This window comes from Protopterus annectens, chromosome 2.part1 (assembly GCF_019279795.1).
Source record: "Protopterus annectens isolate FY-2018-M chromosome 2.part1, PAN1.0, whole genome shotgun sequence".
Lineage (NCBI taxonomy): Eukaryota > Metazoa > Chordata > Ceratodontiformes > Protopteridae > Protopterus > Protopterus annectens.
In genome coordinates, this window is record NC_056729.1 from 1,248,126,519 (window position 1) to 1,248,150,750 (window position 24,232).

Below are 24,232 nucleotides of genomic sequence, written 5' to 3' on the forward strand. Positions count from 1 at the left end.
AAGGTGGCTCATCAACTGAGCTCACAAACTATAGACTGATTGCCATTCTCTCATCCCTATCCCAAAATCTTGGAAAGATACATTCACTCAACTAACTACATATATTACATCTCATAACCTTCTCTCTCCCTCACATCATGGTTTCAGACCCAGTCACAGTACAACCACAGCTCTTTTAAAGGTTTACAGATACAATAAATCACAATAAAAATTCAGGTCTTCTACCCTCAGCCTTATTTCTGGATCTGTCCAAGGTATTCAACAGAGTGAATCATCAAATTCTCCTAACTAACCTCTCTTCCTATGGGCTATCAGCCTCCTCACTTAACTGGTTTCTTAGTTACCTCATTAATAGGTCCCAGGCAGTGAAATGTCAAGATGATTTCTAGTCTTTCCTTCCTATATCCATCAAAGACGCATAAGGCTCTATCCTAGGACCACTATTGTTTATCTTATTTATCACTGACCTAAACACTGCAGCCAAAGAGACCACCATAGTAACATACACCGATGACACCACACTAATATATGCTGCTAAGACACTGCCCAGGTTCCAAACACTTATCCAGAAATCCTTCTCCCTCCACATAAGCTTGGCTCAACAATTCACATCTCCTGAATCTAAATAAACTGAACTCCTGTTGTTCACCCGAACTTTCTCTCCTCCAAAAAAAAACTACCTTTAATATACTGTCATCCAATAAGACCAATATAGAATTGGTATCCCACACCAAACTACTAAGTGTGATTATAGACAACCACCTGGAATTTGATCTAAACCTTCATCAAGCCACAAAAAAGTCACATAAAAAGCTAGGCTGCTTCTGTACAGTAAAACATACTTTACTGACTCTGCTAAACAAAACATAGCTACTACTTTTTTTTACTCCCCATTCTTTTATATGCCTGTCGTATCCTAACCAATCTCAGCTCCTGCCTATCAGCCAAACTAGAACAATGCCACAATAAAGCAGTCCAATTCACAAACAACAAACAATGTATACCATATCAGTCTCTCTCTCTCTCTCTACAATAACTAAAATGGCTCAAACTAAATCATTGTCTACTGTACTCAATTAATTATAGCCTTCATACTACGGCATATCCCTAAAAACTACCCATCTCTTCACTCCATTAGGGACCTCTACGCTCTGCTGACAAATCACTATTCTCCATAACTAAACCTAATAATGCAGGATGCTTCCTGAATTCACACTGCATTTGCTAATAGCTGTAACACCATCCCACACCATTCAAGAACAGTCCTCATCCTGAAAGACTTGACAAGCAACACTTGACAGATCAATTTATCTACACCTGCACTCTTCCTGATTAAACTGGTACTAATATAACTATATAAATTTGTGCCGTGACTCTCTGCTGCTCAACATTTAATGTACTATTATCACAGCTATACCCTAATTTGCCATCTCATCTCCTTTATCTTCCTTGATCCTTCCCCCTCCTTCCTTTCTTTTGGCTGTTCTAACTCTTTCTCTAATCTTCCTATGTCCTAGATTTTGAACAAGTCTTTACAGTAACAAATATTCGTACATAAAACCTGACAATCTATGCATATACCTCCCTGTATTTTTTAAAAACTACATGTACAACCAATTTAACTGTTATTTTTAATCAAAACTGTTTGCAAATTATGTCATGGATGTCTACATAATGGAACTGTTGCTCATGAATGAAACCGACAGTAAATGATTGAACAATGCAAATGTTCATTATGTCTGTATAATAGAGCTTTTCTCCTCGGGTCTCTACTGAAGAAGGGCCCTGCTCAGTTGGACTTTACAGGTAAACAAAATGCCAGTAAATAAATACTGCTCAACAGCTGGCGAAAGAAGCACTGAACAAACTAATGCACTATAAAGAAGCTCTAATGAAAGAGAAAGAAAAGCTGATTTCTCATCCACAGATGGCAAGTGAAATGGCCAAAAAAAGGAAAATGTAGTATAAGGAGACACAGGCTCCAGGAAGGCATAATTGACATAAGAGAAACTTGCTGAAAGTATCAAACAAATACAAGAAAAAAAAGTATAACACTAAAATTATAGTCTCTTACCATGTGCAGGAGGATGAGGTCTCCTACTAGGACATGGACATGCCTGGACTTACTAAAGTCAACAGCATCCATGTAGTTGTCCAAGAACAGGTCTATGTCAGATGATCAACTTTTCGGAAATTTGAAAAAAACATCAAAGAAACCATAAGGTAAAGTTTCCAAAAACTCAAACAAAAAAAAACAAAAAACAAAAATCTACCTTTTTTGCACCCCCACACCCAGTGCAAATGATATATACCAACTCTGAGATCGCCCTACAGTGAGGAAAAGGGTAAATTTCCCAATTCTCACTGTACTGTGGTTTCCATTCAAAAGCGTCAAGTTTTCAAAAACTCAATCATATGGTCGAGACCATATGGAGTTCGAGTTTCTGAAAACTCAATCAACCGATGGGGACCAAGAACATATGGGAGCAGTTAAACTGTCATCTATTGCACTATGAACAGATCACCAGCCGAAAAGTACAAAAGCAATACTGGGGATCTACATGTCGTCTACCTCAGGGAACTACCACATTGACAATATACCTCTAAGAGTTTCCAGTTATTCAGGATTTGAGAACTTATGCAGTTACCTGACTTTTAACCAACACGTCTCTACTGTCATAAGAAAGTAGTTCTACATTGCATAGACTATAAACAAATAGATTGTTTCTAGATCTTGAGATGGAGATGTCATTGTTGTTTCTAGATCCTGAGATGTCATTGTTGTTTCTAGATCTTGAGAAGTCATTGTTGTTTCTAGATCTTGAGATGTCATTGCTGTTTCTAGATCTTGAGATGTCATTGTCCTCCTTTAATCAGCCCTCATTAGCCAATCATGGGGTATAATATCCCCTTTGGTATGTATCTATCCAGACACATGCAACAAAACCTTACTAAAAGGATACATGGCCTAAACAATATGCCATACATGAACCAAATCAAAGCCCTATCACTATAGTCCGTATCCTTCAAATTGCAAATAAGTGACCTTTGTCTGCTATACAAGGCATTCTCTGGCTCAGTACTGGTGTACCTACTGTACAACAACCAGTCCAATGGCATCAGAAATATAGAGTCTCTAGATTTAAACCTCTTCTGCAATATCAACAGACTGATTTTGAAGGGCAAATATATCTCACAGAGGATGCCATTGCTCTGTAACAGATTCCCCATCCATGTGAAATGAAGCTCATCCTTGTCCATATTTAAGTTAGATTTGTATCTATGGATGGATAATACACTACAGGACTGCCCCCTGCTTTACTAATGGAGAGAGAGGGAGCTGCTGAATGCTGTTTCACATGCATGGGCACCCTCAAATTATCAATGGTATGATTCCAGTTATCCGCATTAGGAGAAATATATAATTGACCATAGGATGGGTAAGACCAATCTAACACCAAGCATAAGTTAATTCACATACTAAAAGGGAAATTGGCTACGCTTAAAATGGCCCACACTGGCAGCTTGATTGGTACTTACCTATGAACTTATAAACATTCCGGCTCTGATGCTAAAGAAGAGTCCGCAAAAAAGGGGACTGTATATGGACTGAGGTAACTGAAGTGAAATGCCTATTTTCAGGTTAGACTTATGCAAGGAAGTGTCCAAAACTGAGTTCTTTTACAGACAGTAATATTTGGTTGGCTAATTTTACTCCTGCCTCAAGTCTGAGGGAGTTATGTGATGTAGTGGCAGTTACATGGCTGAAATGGAGGAAGCCACAATCCTGTTTCTTTACAAGAGAATGGAAAAAGCAATGCAATTGTTTCTTTAAAAGAAGCAGATGGGGAAACTCCTACATGAGAAGAGAAAATAGAGAGACAGGGAGAGAGAGAGAGTGAGAGAAAAAGAATGCATCGAGGTCTTAGGCCTAACAGACATTCCTGTAGCAAAGTACTGGAAGGAGTTTCAAAGGGATGACAAGAAACTGTGTTTAGTGGACAAGAGTTCTACAAAGTGCACTGGAGGAAATTATCCTATGTTCTAAGAAGTTGTTCCATTTGGTGATAAAAGACAACTGGGTGTCTGAATAATTCCAATACAAGCTGGAGTGAACAGAAGGGCTGGTGCTTTTCAAAATGTTTTAGTTAAATAAAGTGAAAGTGTGTTAGGAAGCAGTAACTGGAACTGTTGACTGTTTTGCTTCCTACACCTGAATTCTGATTCATGTTATTCCCACAAGTTGAAGAAAAGCTTCTTTTTTTATTTCTATACCTGTACTTAATTTTGCAGATGAAGCACAAGTGGGACTACATCCGTAAGTATATGAAGAGTGTGTGTGTGTGTGTGTGTGTGTGCGCGCGTGCGAGAGTGTGTGTGCGCGTGCGAGAGTGTGTGTGTGTGCGCGTGCGAGAGTGTGTGTGTGTGCGCGTGTGTGTGTGTGTGTGTGTGTGTGTGCGTGCGTGTGTGCGTGTGTGTAGGTGAAGACTAGAAACCTGAATGGGATAAATTCTAAAGAGAGACTTCCACAGTCCACACAAATACAGTAAAGGCAGATGCAAATTAGTGAGAAAAGGGTAGGATATTCTATTCTTTGGACAGTAGTCCAAGAATGGTACATCACCAGGATATTTAATGGCTGAATAGTCAAGATCAAGTGGAAGGCCTAGGGGCTGCGAGTATATCCAAGATTATATCATCAGTACTTATGGTGGGATGGTGTCTAGGTGTGATATGCTGCATGGCTGGAACTGAAGTTAGTTGTGATTTTTCTGTCATTTTCAAGACTCTGATAAAGTGTCTCCTGGGGTAGTATGCCTTTCTGGAGGACCCTTAAAGAAAGATAACTTGGTTAACTTGTAAGGATCTGAAAAAGGCAAAAAGAATAGTGACGGGTATTGTTCATAAGTAATTACTATGCTAACAACCCTAAAGGGTCGTTTTTAAGCCTAGCCATACTTCACAAATGTATTTGATAAGTTTTCATACCACCCATTTTATTGGGGACAGAGCTTGTCTATGGGTGAGCAAGCATTTACAAGTTTCAGCTTTATAATATGGACACAGGTGGCAAACCAAGGTCAGATTTATGATTCCCCATTTATTGATCCAAGTTGCTCTTGAATAAGTGCAGGAAAGAATTCTGCTTCATGTGGATGGGAAGCTTGTTCCAGATAAGGGGTAAATGTCCTTCAAACATGTCTTATGATGTTGAATAAGAGGTTTAGGTCCTAGATCAAGTGTTTCTAATGACATTTGTTTTTTGAATAACAAACAAGTCCATGAGGGCTGGATCACAGGATGCTTAGAAGGCCAGGCATAGACTGCCACTCAGCAGTCTGTAGGAGATAGAGTAGAATGATAAGGCTTTGAGGTTGTCTGCATAGGACATGTTATTTATACCATGTATTCTTTTTGTGAGGAACCACTGTGGATGGTCCAGTCATTGAATATGCTAAGTCAGGTACATACTAAAGGGGACATTGTACTCAAAGATTGGTCTAGTGAGGGCCAAGTACAATGAAACATCATCATCTTTGGACCTAGATACCTTACCCTTGCTTATAAAATATACAGCACAGAATGACCTCCTTACTACAGTAGACATATGACATTCAATGGCAAATTACCATCTACATGCATTCCCAAATCCCTGACCACAGGGTCAATTTTTGGGGGTGCATTACCAGTGCAGCAATTTCAATGGATGGTTGTCTTTCCAAAAGATACTATTATGGATTTTATGGCATGAGTTTTAGACTGTGACTCTGGCACCAGTTACTAGTCTGTGTTAGACTTTCTTGGAGGGTGTTTGTTTCTTTGGGAGAGTTTATGATTGCAATCAGTTTGCCAGAGCCATTTGATGCTGGCCTTGACTTCAGAAAAGTAAATGTCAAAAAAGAATGGCCCCAGCACCAAGCCCTAATGTAAAAAAAGAATGGCCCCAAGCACCAAGCCCTGGGGGGACTCCGCCAGTGACTGGAATTTTTAATGAAGGTAGAATCACCTATCCTGACTTCCTGCATGCTCTCTGTTAGCCAGCTGGTTAGCCAACTGGTGATGTAGGGGGTTGTGTCTAATTTTGTGATCTTGTTTACAATCCCTGAGTTTAACTAAGCTGTAAACATGCTTAGTGGAGAAAATGTTAACATTATACGGGTGTAGAAACAATTAAGGGGAAGAATCAAGTTACTGAGCCGAAAGAGCAGTGTGGGAAGAAAGAGGCATACAGTGGAAAATGCATGGGGCTGCATTTAAAGTAGCTACAAGGATGTTTTTTTTCACAAACAATATGGTAGACACCTGTGGGGATGATGAAGTAGGATATGACCATGTTTTAATCACTTTTACAGAGTAGGGAAGAAAATACATTCAGACAGTAGATAGACTTGGTTATCATCTTCAAATGGGCCCCCTTTATAACAATTTTATCTACCTATCCATCCATCCATCCATCCATCGTTGACAAGGTTAGTCCCACTAGGCTTATGGCCTTTTTTCAGTGGAATCCTGAGGTGGTATTAATATTACTTGTGAAACTATTTAAACTATTAAGGAAATGCAGTCAGGGCACTGGGTAAAGTCTCCTACTCTCTTCAATAGGTGCTATGGGATATCTTACGTCTACCTCAGCTATCAGTAGCTCGTGCAAATGGGACCTCCCTCTAATGTCTCATCCAAAGGATGGCACAATCAGGAGTGCATCATCCCCTAATGCTACGCAGCAGTCCAGCAATTTGAAAATTAATTCAATCACCAGGAGTAGGAATAGAACCCACAGCTTTCTGATCTTCCAGCACCAAAGGCAAGTGGGCTGCCTGACTGACATGTTGACATTTTAGTGAATTTAGAAATGGAATAAGGACTGCTGAACTGTGTACTGGAAACAGACAGTGGATGAGTACTTGAAAGCTGAAAGCAAGGAAAATGAAACAATTTAATAATAGAAATATAGGATAAAAAGAACAGACCAAAAACAGACTGATGATCTGCAAACTTTAATGAGGAATGCTAAAAAGCCACAAGTGTTAGTGGCATTCAAGTCTAAATGAAATAAACAAAATTGTTTTTTTTATTTTATTTTACATTTGTTAACCGAGGGGTGTCTGACTGAGCTGAAAAGGCCCTTTTTCAGCAGAGGCCTGGGGAGAAAAGCTCCACACAGAAAAATTACAGATATATTTAGATATTTAGACATGATCAGTATACACACAAATTACAATAGACATGTTTTTACAGTGGTATGCCACACATCAACAGTTACAGTGGAGAGTACAAACAAGAAAATATTAATTTAAAAATAAAGGTAATTAATAGATTTGTGGTGTACAGCTGAAATTTGGAACATAGGTAGAATAGTACACAGGTCCAGTACATACATTGTACATTAGCCAGTGTTTGCAAGAGTGAAAAAGTACAGTTTTGTACCTACCATAAATGTAGATGTTCGAAGATCCACATTGCTGCAGTCATAACCTGTGGGTAGTCCGCTGTCCTCGGTCGGCCCGAATACCAAAGTATTAGGCTGGCGTCGGTCATGGGCGCCCAGATCTGACGTCAGTGCATCCAGGTATTAAAGCGCATGACCGACGTCATATCCTCAGTCTTTTCTTGCCCCAGATGTCAGAAGGCCCTAAAAAGAAAGGCCACAGCCTAAAATAGAAAAAACCTCCAAAACCCACGTACAAACAATATCTACAACCCAAACCAAACAACCACTCCAAACTACAGAGGGGAAGGAGGGAGGGTAAATTGGACTGCAGCAATGTGGATCTTCGAACATCTACATTTATGGTAGGTACAAAACTGTACTATGTTCTTCATCTCACATTGCTGCAGTCATAACCTGTGGGTAGAATCCCAAAGCAAAAGTAAAGGGAGGTTGGCAAAATCATAAAGCATTGGGAGCTGCTAATAAGCCCTGTAAGACTGCAGTGGCAAATCCAGCCCTAGATTTGGAATAAAGAGGGAGATGGTAATGTTTAGAAAAAGTGTGCACTGAACTCCAAGTAGCTGCTTCCAAAATATCTTTGGTAGCTACCCCCCTCAAAAAAGCAGTAGAAGTGGCAGTAGCCCTAGTGGAATGAGGTCTGATTCCAGCCGGAATCTCCTTACCATGATGAGAATAACAAAAAGCAATACAATGGCCAATCCACTTAGAAATAGTTTGTTTAGAAACAGGTTTCCTGAGAGCTCAAAGCAAAAGAAACAAATAACTGTTGAGACTGTCTGAAACTTTTAGTCCTGCTCAAATAATAACGCAACTGCCTGTGAATATCCAAAGTGTGCAAAATTTTCTCCCCTTTATTTTGGGGATCAGCATAAAAAGTAGGCAAATGAATAGATTGGTTCAAGGCCACATTTGAAACCACTTTAGGCATAAAAGTAGGGTTAGTACGCAGAGATACCCTATCCTTATGAAAAATCAGGAAGGGTTCAACTGCCATTAGAGCCTGTAATTCAGAAACCCTTCTAGCAGATGTAATGGCCAACAAAAAAGCAGTCTTCCAAGACAAAAACTTTAACTCAGACGTAGCTGCAGGTTCAAAAGGAGGTAAAGTAAGTTTTTCCAACACAAAATTGAGATCCCAGGAAGGAGTAGGAGCTCTACGTGGGGTCTTATGTTCTTTGCCCCTCTAAGGAATTGTTTAAACAAAGGATGAGAGAATAATGGTGGGTCACAATCATAGTGAGCAGAAATGGCTGCAGCATGAACTTTTACAGAGGAGAAAGACAAACCTTTGTCTAATAATTCTGTAAGATATTGAAGAGAAACACTCAAATTAGGTCTGGAAACATCAAAGCTCTTTGCTGTGCTCCAAATAAAAAATCTCCTCCATTTATCAGCATAAACTTTCCTTGTACTAGGCCTTCTGGCCTCCAAAATAACATTCAAAACTTGTTGAGGAAGCTTCGATCCCCCAGGTTCTAGAACAGAATATGCCAGGCTGTTAGATGCAGGGACTGAATCCAGACATTGAGGAAATGATTGCCCGCCTGAGACAAAAGGTGTGGAATTGAAGGCAAAGGCCAAGGAGGCTCCCATACTAAACTCCTCAGCAGAGGGTACCAGTGCTGTCGAGGCCAATCTGGAGCTATTAGAATCATGGAGGGCTTGTCTTGTCTGACCTTCAAGAGCACCTTGGGAAGGAGAGGCAGAGGAGGAAAGGCATAGACGTGAAGATTGCTCCAACTGAATGATAGAGCATCCACTTTCCAAGCTGTGGGATGAAACATCTTCGTGCAAAACTTTGGCAACTGGAAATTTAGTGGAGAAGCAAACAGATCTATGTCTGGAGTCCCCCATATCACTGTCAACTGTCAAAATACATGAGGATCCAACTTCCACTCGTGGGGATCCACCATCTGTCTGCTCAAAACATCTGCTAAGGAGTTCTGTGCTCCTGGCAGAAACCTTGCCTGAAGAGTGAGGTGCAAACTGAGAGCAGTCTCCCACAGAATCATAGCTTGTCTGCAAAGAGGGTACAAATGGGTTCCCCCTTGCTTGTTGATGTACCACATGACAGTTGTGTTGTCTGTTTGAATCAACACTTGTCCCGGGTGAAGTAAATCCTTGAAAGCCATCAATGCAAATTGGACTGCTAACATCTCCTTCAAGTTGATATGTAAATGTTGAAGTCTGGCAGGCCACGTGTCTTGAACCCACTTTCCATTGAGGTGTGCTCCCCAAGCCTTGTCCGAGGCATCTGTCGTTAAGATCTGACTCGCCTCTGGTCGGGTCACAGAGAGTCCCTTGTTTAGGTGACATTCCTGAGCCCACCACAAAAATTCCTTTTGAATGCAAGATATTATTTGAATGACAGTGTCCAGATCGTGGCAGTGTTGTGTCCATACATTTTTGAGATACCATTGTAGCTTCCTCATATGCAGTTTGGCATTGGGAAGCACCAGAATACAAGATGCCATGAACCCCAAGGCTTGAAGGACTGTCCTTGCAGTCAGCCTGGACCATAGAGACAATTGCTGGAAGTAAAGTGTAAGGTTCTTTTGCTTGTCCGGGGTCAGAAAAGCCATCTGGGAAGCTGTATTCAGTCTCACACCCAGAAAGCACATTTCCTGAGAGGGTACTAGACTGGACTTTGTTTCGTTCACAGAATACCCTAGGCACCTTAACACTGCCATAACATACTGTAGATGGTGAAGAAGCTTGTTTTCGTCCTGAGCAAGAATCAGGCAATCGTCCAAATAAGGATAAATTTGTATTCCTCTTAACCTTAAGAAGGCTATCACCAGAGCCAGAACCTTTGTGAACACCCTGGGTGCAGTAGATAAGCCAAAGGGCAATGCAGAGAACTGATAATGTAAAGTCCCAGCCCGAAAACACAGGAATCTCCTGCAACTGGGCCTGATAGGAACATGAAGATAAGCCTCTTTGAGATCCAGAGTTACCATCCAGTGATCTTTGCCCAACAGAGGCAGAAGTTGTTGCAACGTCAACATTTTGAATTTTGGAATGTCCAGGTATGTGTTGAGGATAGATAAATCCAAAATTGGTCTCCAAGTGTTTCCTTTCTTTGGTACAAGAAGCAGGCGAGAATAAAATCCTAGGCCCACTTCTGACATAGGGACCTGCTGTATAGCCCCATTTGAAGAAGTAAAGAAATCTGTTTGTGAGCCTCTACTCTTTGCTGAGGAGGAACGTCTGGCATGCCTTTGAAAGGAGGCAATGTGTGGAAATAAAACTTGTAGCCTCGGTTTATAATGTCCAATACCCATTTGTCCTGGGTGACTAAAAGCCAGTTTTGCTTGAAAAGAGCTAACTTTCCTCCCAAAGGAGCTGCCAGACAGGAGGGATCTGGCAGCTGAAGATGCAGGTCATTGGGCCTGTTTACGAAAGGACTGGCCCCTGCCCTCACTTGTAGATTGTGCAGGGGAACTCCACATTCTAGGCCTGAAAGAACCCTGAGCTCTGCCCCTACCACGTCTAGATCTGCCCCTAGACTGTAAATCAGAAGAAGGGTAAGCCCATCCCTTAGTAGGCCAATTCCTGCTAAACTTAGGGGGCTGCACCTGCAAAAAATCTTTAATAGTCTGCATAGACTTAGCCTTGTCTTCCATTTTCTTTAAGACAGACTCCACAGGAGGACCAAACAAAACTTCAGACTGTAAAGGAGCATCCAAAATTCTAGCTTTAACATGCTCTGACAAATTCTGATCCTTAAGCCAGGCGTGCCTGCGAATAACTGATCCAGTGGCAGCCACCCTGGAAGAAGCCTGTAAAGCATCGAAACCACACTGCAAAGAATGCTTACCCACCTGATCAGAGGCATGAACCAACTCCTGTAATTCCTTACACTCTATGCCCTCTGCCAAAGCATCTACCTTAGATTTTAATTGAGTAAGGAGAAAATTCTGGTACTTTAACATATGAAACTGGCAATTCAAAGCCCTCATTGCTAGAGTGGAAGAGGTGTACACCTTTTTACCCCACCTATCCAAAGCTCTAGAATCTTTATCCATAGGAACTGGATTCTTTACAACAGAAGCCCTGACACCCTTAGGTCCCTGACTAATAGTTTCTGGGTCAGCCCTTGGGCTCTTATACAGATATTTATGAGCCTCAGGCACTCTGTAATACCTATCTTGTTTAACTGGCGCAGGAGGCAAAGAGTCTGGATTAAGGGAAGCCTCAGAGAAAACATCCTGAACAACATCCAAAACAGGAGGTATAGCTAAGGGCCGATGTTGTGGTAAAACAAAATTCCCTAAGCCTCTTCGAATCTGAGAAATCCTGACCTTCCCATTTAAAATGCTCCCTCATAGAATGCAAGGTTTCTGAGAAAGAAAAATCCTCTGGAGGAGAAGCAGAAGGACTGGAATCCTCTGCGTCTGAATCTCAATAAGGAGGAAAATCCTGAGTGTCTTCAGCCGAAGACTCTGAGTAATCTGAAGCCTGTTCCAAACTTTCCACCTCTGGCTCCACCCTAGGCCTCTTATCTGGAGGGGGCAAAGAACCCCTGATTAAGGAAATTAAATCTTCTGCCATTTTAAGCATGTGTTTTTTTAGGCACAGAGCCTGCAGAACTAGGACTGACACCTGAGGAAGGCAAACCAGGCCTGCCCTTAGAAGGTACCTTAGAGACTGAAGGAGAAGGCCTAACCACCTTAGGCAAAGAAGGAAGTACAGCAACCTGAGAGGCCCCCTCAGCCTGACCTGACTCCTGAGAGGCCACATCTTGCAAAATTAACGTCTCCCCGAGACTCAGCTGAAACCTCGGCTGGATCTACAGATTCCAGTGTAGTTTCTAAGAACCGGCGTCCGAACGGACGACTCATCCTGCTTGGACCTTAACGATTTTTCCTTGCGCTTCTTAGCAGTAGCGGCGCCGGAGGATCCGACGGCATATTGTAATTACACCGCTTACCAAAGACAAGCCTAGCGCAATCTAACCCACGCTTAATGGTGCGCTTATTAAACCTAGCACAAAAGCGACACCCGACTCACGCCGTGCTCAGGCCCCAAACAAGGAATACAGAGAGTGGTAATCCCTATGCGGTATCTGTTTCCCACAAGAAATACAATTATTCACTTTTTCTGACATCTGGAATTAACTGAGGCAAGAAAAAACAAAAATATTCCCCAACGGGGTACTTAGCCCAACTTGGTTTCGGTCTGAAACTCAAAATACGAAAATTTCAGAATGCCGAACGGCACTTGCAAACGCTGCTTCTGCTTCGGACCATGCGGCAAAAAAGACTGAGGATATGACGTCGGTCATGCGCTTTAATACCTGGACGCACTGACGTCAGATCTGGGTGCCCATGACCGACGCCAGCCTAATACTTTGGTATTCGGGCCGACCGAGGACAGCGGACTACCCACAGGTTATGACTGCAGCAATGTGAGATGAAGAACATCTATCGTCCAGTACATACATTGTACATTAGCCAGTGTTTGCAAGAGTGAAAACTATCAAGCACTTTAAGTTTAGTATGTGTACCTTATCCCATTCATAGAAATGAAAGTAAGAGAAATTTACATTTGAAAATATATAACAAGAGGACACATCGCTGGACAGAATGATGACAAAAAGTTCAATGTAAAACCTAACTATGTTAGCATAATCACTGCCAAAGAGGAGAAGGATGCAAACAGGAAAAGGAGAGGTAGGAAAAGCTGAATTCACTGAGGAAAAAGAGGAGAATGAAGTGGATGCAAATAATGAAAACTTCTTTCTTAGAGGAGAGAGTGAGAAGGGAATATAGGCTTCATCTGAGGGGAATCGATTGATGTTCTACTCAGATCTGGAATAGTGGAGAAAATGCTACAGGATATGCAAACATTATTTTCTGCCCTACAAAACAAATTACTTTCAAAAGAATAAAAAAACTTGCTTTTCTCTCAATTACAGAGGCATAGGTACATAGGTGTGTAGTAGGCTAATGGCCCTGGAGCCTTTACAAGCCAAGCACATAGGATTACCCTGACATTGTGCCACCCGACCTGAGTTCCCAGTGCCTCTGTCGAGTACAACTACTGGGGTGATCCCCAGGGTGAATTTTCTATTTCCCTTCCACTCATCAAGATTGCTCTTGAAGAGGGCCAGTGAGGTGCTCTGTTTGACATGTATGGGAAGTCTATTCCATAGCATGGGCAGTCTCTGGGTTATGAACCTGTCCATCCAGCACATTCTGTTGATCGTGGTAATGAGGTTGACTTCTCTGGAGCATGTAGTGTGGAGGGATTGAGATTTCTTTAGATGTAGCATTTCTAACAGAGCTGAGTCAGACATGGCTTTGACAGGCAAGCAGAGATCGCCTCTAAGTAGGCAATATGAGATAGAGAATAGTTGGAGTTTTTTTTTGTATCTGTCCATATAGGACAAGTGTTTAAGGCCTAGGATCCTCTTTGTGAGGCACATGCCAAATGGGGCATTGTACTTGATGATTGGCCTAATGATAGCATAACAGGGTAATAAAATTACATGTATATTATGTAACGGGGCTGGAAGGCACTGGAGTTACTAGCATATCAGTATATGGTAAATCACCATGAAGGAATTGGCTAACCAGGATGGCTTTACCATGAGGAGATCATGGCATATAAATTACATTTTTTTTTCGATGGGTTGGAAATGGCAATAGTGGTAGATACTGCAGAGCATTCAACAAATGAATTACAATATCACTGGATTTCTGAAAGGTATTTGATGATGTGCCTCTCAAGTTTACTCTGCATTGATAAAGTAGGTTAATACTAACTACAAGATCCAAAAATATGAGTAATATTTGTTGAAACACTTCGTCAGGAACTTGTAGCATAAATGATGAATTAAGAATGCTTGTTTGCTGACAATAGGAAGATAAGCAGTGAGGCTGATACCCCAGAATGTTTGCAGGGTAGAAGGAAAGACCTCTGTTAAGCTATATTTGGGACATAAGAATGAATATGCAATCCAGTAAAATAATAATTATATGTATATACTTAACGTCATATAAAAAACTCAATAAATTGTTGGTATAAGGGATATAGACTGCCACAGAGAAAATCTTCTGAAAGAGTACAGGCCCCCATGCACAGCAGAATTACAGCTGAAAATAAATCTTCAATTACAATGAATTAGAGCAGCATACATATACAGGAAGTAGAAATACTTTAGACAATTTTGTGTAGATTTCCTAGCTGCAGTATTTAAATACTGTGGTTCTCATCTTTTAATTAAATTTCTTAATTTCTTATCTGCAATAGCATTTTCACAAAAAATTATATAAAACTGTTTCCCATTAGCTGTTTGTAAGTGAGAGAGAGGTACCTGCAAGTCCAGTAAGTGCAATCACAAAACCACAAACAGGGGAACCCTAAACCTGTAGTACCCTCACGATAGTATAAGAGCAAGTACATAGGGTAGGGGCACAGGAAGAGCCTCAATATAGAGGGGGGGGGGGCAAAATGCTTTAATAGCATAGTTTAACACTGAGTTTTGATATTCACTGTTTTCAATTTAAACTGCACTATAGTGATCTACATATACAGCACAAGCAGTTACAAGATTCACATTTATAATGCATGATATCCATTACCAATCCTTTTAGGTACAGACATGACTTAATGGATTTTATTTTTCTATTTTTTAACCAGTGCATTCTATAATGTATTGTGCTGGTTGAAACACTTTCTATGTACTGTAAGGCATTTAATCTTTGGCTTCAAGTCTCTCAGCACATCTGGATTGTTTATGAAAACAGCCTCACATACGCCTGGTTGATCCTCTTTCTTACGGATATTAGAAATTTCAGCTGTTAAATTATGCCTTCAATAAACTTGCAGATGATAGCTGACACAATGAGTTGTGAAGCAGGCACTGAAATGGTTAGAATTCCATACCAAAGATAATAAAATCAAACAAAGGTTACCTCCTGCTGACTAAAGCTGACACTTCCAGTCTGTGTCTTAAAAGACATGAAGCATGTTACATCTCATGAAGAACTCAGCAGTGTATGCTGTCTTATTCTTAAATGGGCAATGTCAGCTCTCCCCAGAGGTCAATTTTAGTCATTTCAAGCTAAAACGGTGGTGCTTTAGGGGAGGCAGAACTTGTATAATACAGCTGATAGGTTTGTATCTTTATTAAAATGAAGGCTCTGTTTGGTATGTGACAAACTGTACAACAGTGTGACAGTGATGGCGCAAACAACATTCAAGAAGCATGTTCAGCTTCAACAACGGTGGCTTCCTGTATTTTTACATGTATGATATTTTTAAACAATAGCTCTTAATATTACCCACCTGATGTGATAAAAATATCCCAGCCTAGAAGTACTGACAAATACTGAAATGATGAGCAAAAATTCCATTTAAATCAGGCACTTTGAAAGTACTGAATCGTTAACATAAACCAAAAACTACAAATGCCCATTAAAGTCAGAAATATCCCTCACTTCTAGATGTCTTTTCCTGGCAAATGTTTGCATTTTTTCTCATCTTTTAGAAGGGCCAGACTTTGATGCATTTCTTAAATCAATATGAAAATGGGCGTGCTACAAAGACAAAGACATTCTAGTTTTGGGAGTAAGAATCTAGCCTCCCCAAACATACACAGGCACAAACTGTAATTCACTTATGTTTATATTAAAGAAATAAGAAACAGGTCTTGTTCTGTAAAATGCATTTCAACAAAAAATGTGCTTCCCAGGAAAATATGAAAATATCACCTGTTCCTGACCCAGGCTTGCTGGTGGATTAATGCTTTCACATGGTAATTAGATTCGTGCTAAATCTGCTCTGTGCGATTACTGCTGACCTATGGCTGTTCCATCTTCTATGGTTAATACTAGCCTGGTTACTATGGACATCCTTGCAGGACCGGTAAAAATGCACCATCTGCCTCTAGTAACCTAATTTTGCCTGTTACAAAATGACCATGCGGTAAATTAAAACATTATGTTCCTCAAAATTATTTTTAACTGTGCATGTATCTATAATTCATTAAAGTCCTGCATGATGAAAAAATTGCTTTATATAAATTACTGTGTATTATTGCTTTTAAGCCATCAGTCACATCTCATTTCATGAGTTCACATTTTGGTTGTAATAGTACGAGCAGTTGCCAAGCAGAGTCACTGCATAGCATGGAGACAAAGCCAGATCCATACTTGTGAAGTCTATGCACAGATACACAAACACACATGCACATAACACCTACCACCCAAGTCTAAGAAATATGTGACTAAATTATAATGCTACTTTATAATGATTACATGAAAGCCACATTTTTATATATTCCATGTTAGAAGATAAATTTCCCCTCCCTATGCTTTGATATTGTTTCTTCAAATTCCTTGCAATTATCCTTTGAGGTCCCCACTGGCTTGTTACTGGAATCCCCTTGTCTGTGAAAGATGTGCCAGCAGATGAGAAGAATACAAATGTCATCACTCATTTACTCATTACATGTTTGCACTGGAAATAATAGTAACCCAAAAACAGTGTTCTTTGTGAATACACAGAAATGTAAACTTTTTTTAACAAAAGAGTTTATAAATAAATACTCAAAGTAACTTAAGTTATTGCCTGAAACATGCTGAAGTCTAAATAAAGGTGCATGGTGGTGTTTATGGCATGCTAGCGTACCATAATCTCCTACACTAATGAAACATTGAGATATCATTAGGACAGAAACAACTATAAACAATGTATTCCTTTAAGAACCAAACTCATTTTTTTATGAAAAGTTCAGCATGTTTTCATTTGTTCGCTGCCCAAAGTGCAGCAGGACCTAGTCTTATGTCAACAGGCATCAGGTCAGCTGTGATGTCACTTGATAGGACTTTTTTTTTTTCATCCTTGCCAATTAATGATATTTCTAAGGGTCTACTCTGACCCATCGAATTAACGTTTCAGAGAAACTTGGTTTCGCGAAAGTGCATTTCTCTGGAAATGCCCTTTCACGAAACTACAGCTCGCAGAAGAAATAAAAAAAAAACAAACAAATACACTACACTAAATTATGTAGGGGGCAAACCCCCTTGCACCCCCCCCCCACACCACCGCTACTAATATATACCAACTCTGAGATCGCACTACAGTGGGGATAAGGGAAAATTCCCTTATTCCCACTGTACCGCGCTCTCCAACTACAACCTCGGTAAACTGTAGTTTTGCGAAAGTGCATTTCTGAAGAAATGCACTTTTGTGAAACCAGACTAGCGAAACTGAGTTTTGCTGAAACATTAATTCGATGGGTCAAAGTAGACTCATTTCTACAGACTGCATATAAAGTGCATGCAGCAGCAGCAGCAAATTAAAGCTTATGGCACTACATCCTGTCACACATGAGACAATATTTTATAATTATTATTAAAAAAGGTTACATTAATGAGTATGCTGACTTAAAATATATAGTTTGCTGAGAGAAATATCAGTTGACGTGATTACAATAATGAAACAGGTGACATAAATGTGCCAGTTTAGGCAGTGCAGACAGAAAAAAATAAAAACAATAGTTAGGATGAAGATGACTAGAAAAAAGGATTACATTTCAACACAGCAACAGCTTGCAGATCGGTTATGGGTGTAGGACTAATCTGTTGTTAACAAAACACACAAAACAATCTTTTAATTTATCTAAACTCCCCAAACCAAAACATTTAATGATTGCTTATAAGATAGCTAATGTTCAAACTGATAGCGAAGGGTAAGCAAGGGGAGAAGTGCAGACAGAGTTTTTTTGGAACAGCAAGCCAACTTTTAGAATGTATTCATTACGCCCCACAAGTGTATGCCCCAATCACAGACAAACTGATAGGATTAATTATGCAAAAATGGCAACCAGGCATTCTGGGGGAGGGAGTGGGTCCGTCAACTATGATAACTCTGCCATTTGTATTTAAATTTTACAAACTTCTTCCTATGAAATAAATATTGTTAGAAAGTGATGTAATGTGAATGGTTTATGCCTAACTGTGCCCATTAGCATGTGTTTAGGTAAAGAAGATTGCATTAATAAAAGGAAGGAATATTTAGTTTCGCCAAAAGCAACAGGAGAGAAAGAGAGAAAGATTGAGAGAGCATTTCTGAAAGATGTCAAATCCAGGTAAGAAAGTAGACTTCTTAGATGAAGAGGATGGTTAGGAACAAAGGAAGATAAGAATTCCTCATCTATGGATTATGAGATGAGCTGAAACTGGTAAACAAGGAAAATGTCAAACCAATTACTACAAGCGAGAGATGAAAAACCTGCCAAGTACTACAGAGGACAAGAAAGTGAGGACTGACAAAAGGGCCTATTAGCAGCAGTGGTGGCAAGAGGGTTGGGGTGGTGATGTGATGATTCAAACAAGTCAAGAGAAGTTTTGAAACAGAACTGGTTCCAATACAGAAAACAGCTCAGCAGGAAATATTTTCAAGGGTGCATCTCAATTTAACCACTGTCTTTAGAAGTTTACCAGACCCATCAACAATAGATATTTCCATCACAACAGTGATTATCCTGAAACTAGGGAATGTAATACAGCCAAGTCACTTGAACATGCCTGACTTAAAAAAAAAAAAAAAAAAAATCAGACTATGGAAACGCCCAAAAAGTAATCATTATTCCAACAAAGTAAAATGCAGCAAAGCTTTCAGGTTAGCAAAAACCCTTCCTCAGTGCTTCAAATTGCTTTATAGCTCTCCATTTTATAAACTCCATACAGTCATATGACACAGCCCAAGTCTGATTTAATGCAATAGTATGACTATTCAAACTTAAAATAATTATGAAAAATAAATACATTTAACCATATCATGATATGAAAAATATTCATAACTACATAGACTGATTACTAAAATCATAGGACTATAAATAAAAAATATATTAAAAATACTGAGCTTACAAAATATGTCAATGTAAGCTCATCTGTTTTTTCTTAATACAAGTTTGATGCTAGCATGGGCATTCAAACCTGGTTCTAAGTCAGGTTGTAACTGTAAATTGCAATTTAGTTCACATATTTCTAATTTATTATTTGTGTCCCACCTCTCATATTTTTATATATACTTTGGATGACCCTAAAGCCAAATTCATCATATGCTTTGCCAAAGCATTAGTAGAAACTTTTCTTCATACTTCAGAGTGATTCTGTATAATCCAGTCTTTCAATTTATGACTACAATTCCCGACATAGAAGGAGGTACAGCTCATACAGGTAGCAAGATATACAACATTAATTGTATTACATGTTGCTGAGCAGGAAAAAGTGCACTTCTTTCTTGTTATTGGATAAACAAAAAAATTCTCACTTATTAGTACTTACAGTTAACACAGTTAAGGCATGGCTAAGTCCCCAACTTATATCTTAAAACTTACATACTGATTTATGGGTCATAAATACAAAGTCAGCTCACAACACCCACAAAGTGATTTGAAATTATGCCAAAAAAAAAAAAAAAAACATTTACATAACCAAAGCTCCCTAACTCCACTAGAGACTATCCTCCACTTTCTCTAACCCTGGGTTGTTTTGGAAGGAGATCAAACATATCACCAGTCACACCAAATAGCAGCACTCACTGCAAAACATTAGTGCCACCAACATCAAGTTTGCCAATATCTATCATACACACAACTCAGTAAATGACTTATTCAGAATCACTGGAACCTTACCTACCCCCTTCCCCCCAAAAAAATCTGTCTCAGAAAGATTACCATTATAGAAATAAGCACCTTGTTGGGGGGGGGGGTGGAGCCTGAATGGCCAGCTGTTACAGCATTATTTTGAGCTCCTTAAACTACACAAAATTACAAAAAATCAAATCATCTAATTTTTCTGGAAACAAGACAAAACTGTTACTAAACTACTAATCTAATGATATACCAACTTTGAGGATTTTACCTACAAATTTTCCTGTCAAAATATTTTGGAGAAAAAACATCACTGTGGAAATGAGCAACATAAAGAACTCTGAATCTCTACTGAAGAAAGATATACAACAGATGTCATCCACTCTTCAGGATCTCTCATTAAAGATGGACCAATTTATAGATAAACTTGAAAATCTTAGAGAGAACTGTCAAAATCAGACTGACATTTTAAAAGAGATTCTTCAACAACAATCCAAATTAGTAGACATTGAAACATCACTTACTGATATTGATGGAAGGCTAAAGGAAGAAGAGAATCAGGTTGAATTTCTCACCCAACAAAATAATTGGTTAACCAACAAGCTTGATGACCTAAAAAACAGAGAAAGAAGAACTAATATAAGGATTTTTGGTCTTCCTGAAAAGACTGAGGGTGAGAACATTATTTTACTCTTAAATACTTGGCTTCCAGAATTACTTGATTTAAAGGAAGGCTTATCTAATGATATGGAGAGAGCCCATAGAGCAATAGGGAAACCTATGCCATCATCAGCTTCTGCTTCTCCCAGGTCCATAACTGTCAAATTTCATTCATACCTGGACAAAGGTCTTATTCTTAAGTCAGCTTGGAGGAAAAGTCCACTAACTTATAAGCAGCACCAGATATGATTTGACAATGACTATTCATCAAGAGTTCTAGAGCAAAGGAAGAAAGCCTGGCCATTAAAAAGATTGTTAAAACAAAATAAAATAAAACCCCATCTCATATATCCAGCAAAAATCAGAATTTTTTTCTCAAATGATTTAAAAACTTTCAACACTATAGAAGAAACCATCTCCTTCATCAAAAATAACAATATAATCTCCATTCCTGAAGATACGGACTGGTCAAGTTCCTCCACATTAAAACAATCTTCTGAGAAAAACAACTGGTGAGAAGTTGGGAAAAAGAAACAGAAAACTGAGCTTAAAAGCTATACTACTTCCAAATCTCTGAAAGTATCTACTAAATCTTAAATTTTAATCTTCTGAACAAAGAGAAAAAAGTATGTATTCTTATATGTCTTTTTTGCCTTTTAATATACGTCTTTATTCACAACCTGATTTATACATAAATTATTTCTTAATTTCTAGGTATTTGAATCTCTAAGCATACATAATTAGAGGGCTATGTCTGCTATGGTTGAACTTTGTCCCATACTCAGATGTTTATTCATTTCATTAATTATTAGCCTTTTAAGCTAATAACATTAATCTAGCACTATTGTAATGATTTATCCCTTTTTTTTTACATGATATAATAAGAAAACTATAATTTTGTTTTTCTTGTAGTATTGCTTTAAAGTTAACTGATTTTTATTCTCTGGGTTTTTTTTTTTTAAGTTTCATGTTCATCGTTGATATGGGATACAGAATTTACAGAGATAAAATGCCTTCATTTGTAGTGTAACGGTTTACATGTTCAAATCATCCTCACACACTTTTTTCATAGCTCGAGCTCATGTATGTAGTCGAGCTTCTTTCATGTAGCTTTCAACAAACATGATCCCTCTAGGTGCCTACAAAACAAATTCCATTTCTTTCTATTTTTATAAAGCAAAGCTAACTACTGTCTCATTTCATTTTTCACAGATTCGTATTCTTTACTGTTTATATACACTACTTCCTGAATTGTTTTTTGTACTCTGCCTATATTCATATCGTGCGTATTAGAATCAACTTATTTTCAACATTAAAGACAAAAATAAGAGTTGTTTTAGTCATCTTTTACAACATTTCTTTCTAATCCATGAGACATCAGGAGATAACAATCAACTACATAGTTACATAGCCACACACATTTGCAAACTGTTTTGGAGCTCTCCTTAAAGGGGAAATACAATTTAACCTTTTTAACTACAAGGGCTAGTTTTATTATTCTATTGACTGTTTTATTCTCTGCTTACTATCCCTGAAAGTAGCCCTTGACAAGTTAACAAGTACATAATTTAATATATACATATTCCTAAATGTAAAAAAAAGTTGTGTACTATGCCGTTGTCTTTGAGATAGTATGTGACATTCCATATTACAAAAAGTACAGAAACACAATTTTCTTTCTCTTCAACACCACATAATTGGGACAATACTTAAGTATTACAAAACATCAAGCACCATATCAGTTGACATATTTTTGAAATTAACTACGTATATTAAAACTGATGGAATGAATGGAATGTTGAAATGTGTCTCCTGAAAATGATAAGAGTACATTTTCGTTTTTTAGTTACATCAATTATTTTAAAATAAAGTATAAATAGATAACCACACAAATAAAATGCAGGCACTCAGTAGCTGAACCAAAATCTACTGAGAAAAGATGAGTGAATGTTCAATAAACCATTTTCCCCTGGATTAAAAATGAGTTTTCTGTGGTGACTTGATGACAACAGATCAGTCCGATTTTATATATAATCACTCTGAAATGTTGATCTCCAAAAGGGAATAATATGCTTCATGCAGCTACGTGTTGACGAAGATGCATCCTTAGCCAGAATAATGCTTTACAGTAAATACTGCAACTCTCAAGCAGATCATTATGTTATGGAGCTGTGGCTATGTGTTACGATGTTAAATACTGCATTTAATAAACACAATATTGTTAGCATATCCAGTTTATGGCATCCCTGTTCAATTTACTATGTGACTCTGTTAAAGTTTAGTTAGCTTCCTTGTTGCTGTCAAATTACCCGAATTAGTAGTTTTCTTGGAAGTGTGCTTGTTGTGATAGGAAATGGCCAATCATTTGGATGTTTGACAAAGAAACATGGGAAGACTGATTTGTGGTCCTCTTGTAGGTTGAGAGTCTATACAAGGGAACCACTTAAAATTGTGTACTCTTTTAGAGAGTATTTCTACTTTGCCTGTAAAAGTACTGAGGAAATATTTTGTAGGATGTGTTAAAGATGTTAGCATTACATGCTTTATTTATTGTAGTGCTCAAGTTGAGTAGTCAACGCAATGCTTAATACAAGCCCCACCTTAAGCCATCCTTCGCCTTTTTATTCGAACATTCCCCCTGGAAGTGATACATACAGAAGTAATACGTAGGCAAGATTTTGATATTTATTCATTAATTTTCTGATGATCAAATTCACGGTTGCCGAAAAGTTAGATTCATTCTTTTCACTCAGTGAATTCAATGCAGTAAAGGTAGTACTGTATTAAAAAAAACAAACAAAAAAAAGCTAGCATTCGATTGGTAACATGTAGACAGCAGTAATAAACATATGCTGATCTGATATTTCTAAGTCTGCTTACACAAAGATTACACCAACCAACTAAATGAACACCTGACTAATGTTTTAAGGTTGTGGGGGGAGTCTCCAGCAGGAAAAAAAACATTTATAATGCTGAATGTATTAAAATACAGAACATGTAAAATTCATCTGATATGCATTTCATTTCATTAATGACTGTGTTTTATATAGGTTTTGCTGCCAGATTTTCTGTTCATAATGCAATGTACCTGACTAATTGCAGTACATTGGGCAAGGTGCTTGCTTATTTACTTTTTAAAGGATGTAAATAAAATAAACAAATTACAGGTAATAAGTGTATTTAGCACAGTTTATGTTTATGTTTTAGCTTGTGAGCAATATGTATTTCAAGGTCATGTCAAAGTGACTAATATATATGTTTTTTAAAAATCCTCTCTCATTTGGACCATCTATGATCTTTTTGATTGGCTTGAATGATTTGTGCTGTTTCAACTTATTTAATTCTGGATTTTTGTGTTTCTTTCATGGATGTGGAATATAGGATCCATTTTTAAATTTATTTTAGAGCTCTATTTGTATTCAAACATATATGTTGCTCCACATTTAATAGGAACAAATATACTAAGCTTCAGGCAGTAATCTTTTTAGAATCCTTGCCTTTTTCTTATA

The 24,232-nt window shown here is 38.5% G+C and overlaps 1 protein-coding gene across 4 annotated transcripts in view; it reads right to left on the minus strand.

Moving 5' to 3' along the window:
• The window catches only part of SEMA5B (semaphorin 5B), a 3,270,261-nt gene that overhangs the window by 1,805,835 nt on the left and 1,440,194 nt on the right, over window positions 1-24,232 (minus strand). The window lies entirely within an intron of this gene.